Source organism: Cupressus sempervirens, chromosome 1 (assembly GCF_028749045.1).
Source record: "Cupressus sempervirens isolate cs-2001-9-10 chromosome 1, ASM2874904v1, whole genome shotgun sequence".
In the NCBI taxonomy this organism is placed as follows: domain Eukaryota; kingdom Viridiplantae; phylum Streptophyta; class Pinopsida; order Cupressales; family Cupressaceae; genus Cupressus; species Cupressus sempervirens.
In genome coordinates, this window is record NC_143118.1 from 364663770 (window position 1) to 364671490 (window position 7721).

A 7721-nucleotide genomic window follows, 5' to 3' on the forward strand; every position below is an offset into this window, starting at 1 on the left:
TAGATCCAGAGGGAAGTTGTGAGCATTACGTTCATGCATAACTTCCATACCAAGGTTAGCATGATTAATGATATCGACCCAAGTGTTAATTACACGACCTTGACTATCAACAACAGATTGGTAGGGTTATGATATGAAAGGTGTAAATGACCTAAGAGAATGATACAATAATGCAAGTGCAAGTGACATTTTGGACTTTGACTAAGGGGTATGGAGATGATTCTAAGGTATGCAAAATATAGACTATGTTGGACCTTAGGCTTGAAAATGAATGATGTTAAAGGTTGATATATGCAACTTGAGGTTTTATTATGCAAGGGGTTATGCTAAGGTTGATAATGATATTTAGGATATGTAAGATAGGGACATGAGATCAAGAAAAGTGTTTGGGTTTGACAAATGATTTGGATAAGTTGATTGTTGGAGATGTTTGTGGGATTTTGACACTTGGAAGAATTGCTAGGGTTTTGGACTATGCAAGGTGAAGTGATTATGCAACTAGGGTTAAGAAAAATAACGTTTAGGGAGACTCAAGATATGATAATACTATGACAAGTGTATGTATGGTTTTGAACTTAGGAGAAATATTTGGAAAGTATTAATCTAAGAGTTTAACCTTATGAAGATGGACTTTGGATCTTAACCAAAAGAGACAAAATTTGGAAATATCAAGTTGATAAAAAGGAAAAGGTAAAATCCATCAAGACATAGATAGATTTTGACTCAAAAAAATGACAAAAATGATGACAAAAAGACTAAGGTCAAGATTTATCATCCATTGACATAAGGAGATACTGTATGACTCATATTTTGTTATGATTTTGGACTAACTTGAAAGGGGTTTTAGGTTCAAAAAATGGTTTATAGAGGATAAATATGAGGGCTATGTGAATTGGATATGCAAGATGAAAGGATCCTAGGATGAAAAATGATGTTTAGGGTGAAAAATGATGTTTAGAACATAATCAAAATGAGGACCTATACAGACATTTGGAGGCAATTCTAGGGTCTCAAAATGTAGTCTAGAAGTCAAAATTGGCTATTTTGGAAACCAAGTGCACTTAGAAAGCACCAAGTGCACTCTGACAGAGCCAAATGTTCCTAGGGTGTAGTTGGGACCAATTAGAGTGTAGTTGGGAAAGTGGGCTAAAACTTTGTTGATTCTAGACTTTGTGACTTCACACTATTATGTGAGAGAGCTAGTTAACTAGGCATGATGTTATGATCAGAATGAAGATGCAAAATCAAGGTTAGGAAATGAGAAATGAAGCCTAAGATATGAAAACTAAGATTTAGGACATGCACAAATGATGTTTAAGACATAATCAGAATGGGGACCTATATAGGCATCTAGTGGCAATTCTAGGGTCCAAAAATGCTATCTAGAAGTCAAAATTGTCTGTTCTAGCAACAAAGTATGCCCAAGAAGAACCACATGTGCTTTGAAAAAGTGAACTATACTTAGGGCATAGTTATGGTCTAGTAGAGCATAGTTGGTAGTTACATAGTGCAGTTGGGAAAGTGGGCTAAAAGTTAGGTAATTATGGACTTGGTGACTTTTAGACTGTTATGCTAGAGAGATAGTTGATTGGGGATGATGTTATGATCAAAATGGAGATGAAAAATGAGGGTTAAGACTTGAAAATGAGGACTAAGATGTGAAAAATGAGGTTAGGGCATGCAAGAATGCAAGTTGGGGGATGGAAGATGAAGACTAAGGGTTGAAAGTTGAAGACTAGGAGATGCAAAATGAAGCCTAAGGGATGTACTATGAATACTAAGGGATTCTCTATGAGGACTAAAATATAAAATATGAGGAATAAAGGATGTGAATATGAAGATAAAAGATGAGAAATGCAAGGGTATCCTATGCAAGTATGAGTCTAAATCATGCCAAAGACTCCTAAGGATACAAGTTTCCATGTTACAAAGTTCTCAATGGTATGGCAAAAGGTTTGCAATATTTTGACAAGAGTTGCAATATTTTGACAATTTTTGAAAGTATACAAGGTATAAATGTGTTTGGCGTGAGTGTGTAAATTTGGCATTATCTTGATTAATGTTATTCACACACACAAGACACAATAGATAAGAATAATTGTTGTTAAACTTAAAAGAAATCTCACAACCTAGGTTGTAAGACCATATCCATTGAATTCCCACTTGAATAGGAGTTTAGCCACACTTATCTAGACTAGACAACCTAGGATATATCACACTCACTTGTTAGGGCTGCCAAGGTCCGATTCCCAAGGGTCATCACTTCCTAAGAGACTGTTGCCTCTACTAAGGACCACGAGAATGTGGGATGCCTTCATAGGCATGGGTAACCTCTAGAGATAGTGGATAGAAATGATTTTTGCCACTAAGACATGGTGTTTAGTTCAGGAATTCCATTTGGAAAGTGAATGATAAAATTCCTTAGAAGGTCTCCTAGCCCCATGAACTGGGGTTTGACACACCACAAGGGTACTAGAGGAGAGCTATCATGCAACAATACCACTAATAGGACATTAATCATATCAAGTATGTTATAGTGTGTCGAGTGTAGACCTAGCATTGGCCCTTTACCACTTTGAGGTCGACTCCTGGGGCTCACCAAGTGGTGAGTCTTGGTTCCAAGGTAGGCCTCTATAAAAGAAATTTCATGAATTTCTATTACACCCAAGATATACAAATGGCGAGGGGAGAGGATACATCCATGCAACTCTTAGGGTTCTAGATAATGTAAAGATACAAAATAGAAAAGAAAGTTCATTTTATAGCACCAAACTAAGTGTTAGCTAATCTAAGGAAAACCACACACATAGTTTGAAGAAACATGTAAGTCTTCTTCAATGTCCTGTACCAAATAATTAGTAGTTTTCAATGGACAACTCTTCTCCCAATCAATGTCACATGCTATAAAAAGATCATCAGTAACTCAAAAACCTCTGCTTTAGGTCATAGAATCAAAATAAAACCCTAGATGTAGATTATGACTAAAATTTGACCTTTCTATGAACCAACTATGCCTTGACAGTGAAAACTACACTAGAAAAGGCCAAAAACCCTCAGGAGGTTCCCAAGTGCACTTAGACAATGCCATCTATTCCCATGGTGTAGTTGGGGCCATTTAGAGCATAGTTGGTAGTTTCATAATGTAGTTGGGAAGCTAGGAACAAACTAGGGTTAAACAAGGTCAGAATGACACCCACAACATGCAAAACTGAAAGCTAGACTACCAAGTGTGCCCTTGGCACACTTGGGCTCTAGAAGGGCACAATTTTTAGTTTTGGAGAATAGTTGGTTAGGTGAAAACAAAAGATAGAGGTTATGTTGGGTCCTAGGCCCCTAAAACAACTTCTTAAGGCACCCAAGTAAGCCCTGATAGTACCAAGTGTACACTTGTGACAAAGAGCTACAAAAATGCATAAACAAAAGATCAAATCATTTTGCTAGGCCACCTAATTAGATTAGATGTGATCAAAATAAACATATGAGCATTAGATTCCTTCAAATAAGCTACTTCCTTGCACCTACAAGCACAAACAAAGAAAACCTAAGTTAGTAAGCATGATATTCATGTCAAGTTCACCAATTGTAGGACTAGAAAATGGGTTAGAACCTAGCATACTATGAGCAACCACAAAAATCAATCAACATACACTAAACCCTTCTAATATACCATGAAAACCAATTAAAACAAAGGAAGTAAAACAAATAAAACCCCCTCTTCAATTGTAGTTCCCATGTCTTGCTTGCTTCTCCATTTTGATGTTGCTTGTCATATCCCTAGTTTTAGATACAATTTTAATAATAATCAAATAATATAATGTTAGTAAATAAATACTGATAATAAAGTTATATTAAAACTAATACTAAAATATAAAAACAAGAAATAATTATTATTTAATTTATATTAGCAATGAAATAATATTTAGTATGATATTTTAAATAATAAAAAATAAATAAAATCAAAATGAATAGATAAAGAAATTAAATTAAATACAAGAGAAAATATTGAAGAAAGTATGTTAACTTTCTAAATAGAATATAATAATAAACACAAATAAGTAAGTAAATAAATAATATAAAATAGAATAATATAAAGCAACTAAATATAATGAAAAGTCAAGAGATATTTGACAAATAGACATGACTCAAAAAAAAAAAAAGATATAAAAGGGAGGAGAGTTTATTTTATAGAGGGGAAAAGAAGGAGAAGGTAGGAGTTCAAAAAGAAAAAAGTGGAAGATGAAAGTAATATGAAAAAAATAAGGAACTGACTTTCTGAAAGGTATCAATGTTATTGAAAGGACGCGAACCTTTGAAAGGGGCATAATTACGAATAGTTGTGACACTTCAAAAATGTTGTAATTATAAAGTATTGGGACTTTTTCAAAGGATTTTAGTTATGAATTGTTGTGACTTTTCGAAAGGATTATAGCCATGAAGTGTTGTGACCTTTTAAAAGATTTGTATTATGAAAGATTGTGAATCTTGGAAAAGAAGAAACAAAAGAGCGAAATGGACCAAAAAAAGAGGAAGGTAAGAAAGGTATGTTTATGGATTATATTTATTTAATAATGTTCATAAATTTATTTATATTAATGAATCATACTTTTGAATAATTTATGCATATACATATGTATATGTAAAGATGTAAATTGAAATAGATAAAACATGTGACTTAATGGTTAATGGTTTAAGATCAATAGAGTCCCTTTTTAGGGAAGAGAGTGACCTTAACATGGTTTATAGCTTAAGATCAAAAGAGTCCCTTTGGGAAGAAAATTATCTTAATGTGGTTAATAACTTAAGATCAAGAGTCTCCCATAGATGTAAACATATGCATGTGACAAGGGCCCTGGATAGAGAATGTCTCTTCTAAGAAGGACCTTAAAGGGAGTACTTCATAGAAGACAGAGAAGTAACTGGGGAATCTAAGGATCCTAAAGAGGGTTATTGATCCTAATGTGGAAAGATCTTTAAGGTTGGGTTAAGATAGAGGGTAGAATATTGAAATATATCTTATTATTGTATAAATTCTAAAATTGGTTTTGCAACTATTATTGTCTTTGCTAGTGGGGACATTACATAGCTCTAACTTCCTATAGTGCACACAATTGAAAGAAAATGACAATTATATGATGGAATTAATTCTATTGAGAGTATTAGATGTGTGGTTTTGGCCTAAAATATCAAGAGGTTATAAGGATAAAAATGTGAGCAAGATGGCTCAATTTATATCCAAAATGCAAGAGGTGAGGCATGAATGAGGAGATGGACACTTATCAATTTGAATGTGCAACTTGGCATGATATTCCTTAGAATATATATGAAAATTATGACAAAAGATACCACATATAGAATTCTATGATGCATAAAAGTCAACATGGCTAAATGTGGAAGAGAATCTATGACATGTATATAACACATGAAAGCCACTTGTAGACAAGAATCTATGACAAAGGTGGCTTATTATAGTCATGCGTAAGGAATAATATATGTCAAATATGACATATATTAGCCAAGTGTAGAGAGATGATCTATTACATATGTGAATAGAAAGAAAATGGAAACCTCTTCACAACCTTAATTTCCAAAAGGAATGATTCAAATTGATTAAACACAAGAGAGTGTTCAATGCAGAAATGGATCAAGTGATGAAAAGTAGGGATAAAGGGGGCTATATGATCTTACTATTATGGGGGAGTATGTGCCTAAATATTGAAATAGATAAAAGACAAATACTAACCTTCAATCTAGAAAATGCTAATTTTTGATGTCTATATGTAGTTTCTGAAAAAATCTACAACCCGTTCCACACTGGAGATGTTGAGACAGAGAAAACCTAGAAACATTTTGTCTTTTTGAATGGAGGTTGACCTTGACCTTGTTGGCGGGGCACAATCTTACCCTGAGGCACAATTGTACCTTGAAAAGTTGACCTTGACCTACACTACTCTGACAAAATTTTTGTTCACGAATCTCGCAAGTTCAATGAAAATGGTATCCAAATCTGCTCTCCAATTCGCTGTTCCACACCTGTATCTACAAGAAAAATGTTTTTTTGTTGGATGGGGGGTTTGCCTTAGTCAAACCCCAGTTTTGAAATAAAATTGAAATAAAATTGAAATTATAGTATGCATAAACAAAGTGTTAGAATTTGTATAAAATAAATATAATCAGAATCTAGTGAAAGACATAGATTTATAAAGAGTAATAAAATTGTTAGAATAATAATACAATAAAAATCTCAGATGTAAATGCTCAAAGGCATAATAGCATCAATATTTCTTGATTGATAATACATAAGAGATAGACTATTTATATAGGAAAGAGTCAAAGTTAGGCACCTACTAAAGTTGGGCACCTACCAAAGTTAGGTGGCGCATGGTCAAATCCACCTACCAATGTTAGGCACCTACCAAAGTTAGGCACCTACCAAAGGTAGGAAACACATGTATAATTGCCATAAGAAATTAAATATATGTAATTCCCATAAGGAATTAAATATATGAACTATGTGTGACTCACTATTGGCCTAATAAAATAAACAAGGCACCTAAGTAAACTTAAGATAAGAGTTAAATGTTAAGAGTGAAATGGAAAATTAACCATTTACTCTAACACCCCCCATTAAGTGCAACTTAGGGAGTACTATTAAGCAATATAAAGCTAATGGGTCTTGGCATTAAAGCCATGTTGGGTACCCATGTACAACTAATAAACACCCTCTCATAATCAAAGAAAAAGGAGAAAACCTAGTGGAAAAAAATTCCTCTCCAAAAGAGAGTAAAAAAGAAGCTAAAAAGTTCTAGAAGAAGACACTTGTTATTCCCAAAGCAAGATACATAAGTGAATGAACTTGCTCTCAGTGAAGGGTTTGGTGAAGATGTCTACAGTTTGATCGGATGTCTGGAAATACTAAAGATCAAGGACCTTCTCATGAATCAGCTCCTGAATATAGTGCATGCGAATCTTAATGTGTTTGGTCCATTAATGATGAACTAGATTGCAAGAAATTTGAATAGCACTCTGATTTTCACAAAAGATGACTATTGGGTTTTAGAAAGGAATGCAAAACTCAGTAAGGATGTGCTAAAGACAAATAGCCTCAATAGCTATATTAACTGCTCCACAATACTCAACCTCTATGGATGAAAGAGCAATAAAAGACTATTTTTTCCTTGACCAAGAACTAGACCAGAACCAAGAGAGAATCAATACCCAAAAGTAGACTTGCGATCAAAAGAATCACCTGTCTAATTTGAATCTATATATCCTACCAAGTCAATATCCACACCTACTACATAATGAATCCCATAACTATAAGTACCCTAGATGTAATGAAGAATCTACTTAGCTACCTTCCAATACAACTCATGTGGTTCCTACATAAACCTAGAGACCATGCCTACAAAATATAAAATATTAGGCCTTGTGTGAGTTAAGTATATGAGGCTATTAACCAATGGATGATACAAGGTAGCATCAACCAATAGTGAAGAACAAGAAGCCTCAAGTTTGACCCATGATAGAAATGGAGTAATTGAAAATTTGTAGTCAACCATGTGAAATCTAATGAGAATATCAAGAGCATACTTAGGCTGGCCAATAAATATACTAGAAGGTGACTGAGTGATCTCAATTCCTAAGAAGTAATGAAGAAGGCCTAAGTTAGACATTAAGAACCAATCATGAAGGGAAATTTTCATTGCCTTGATGTGAGATGA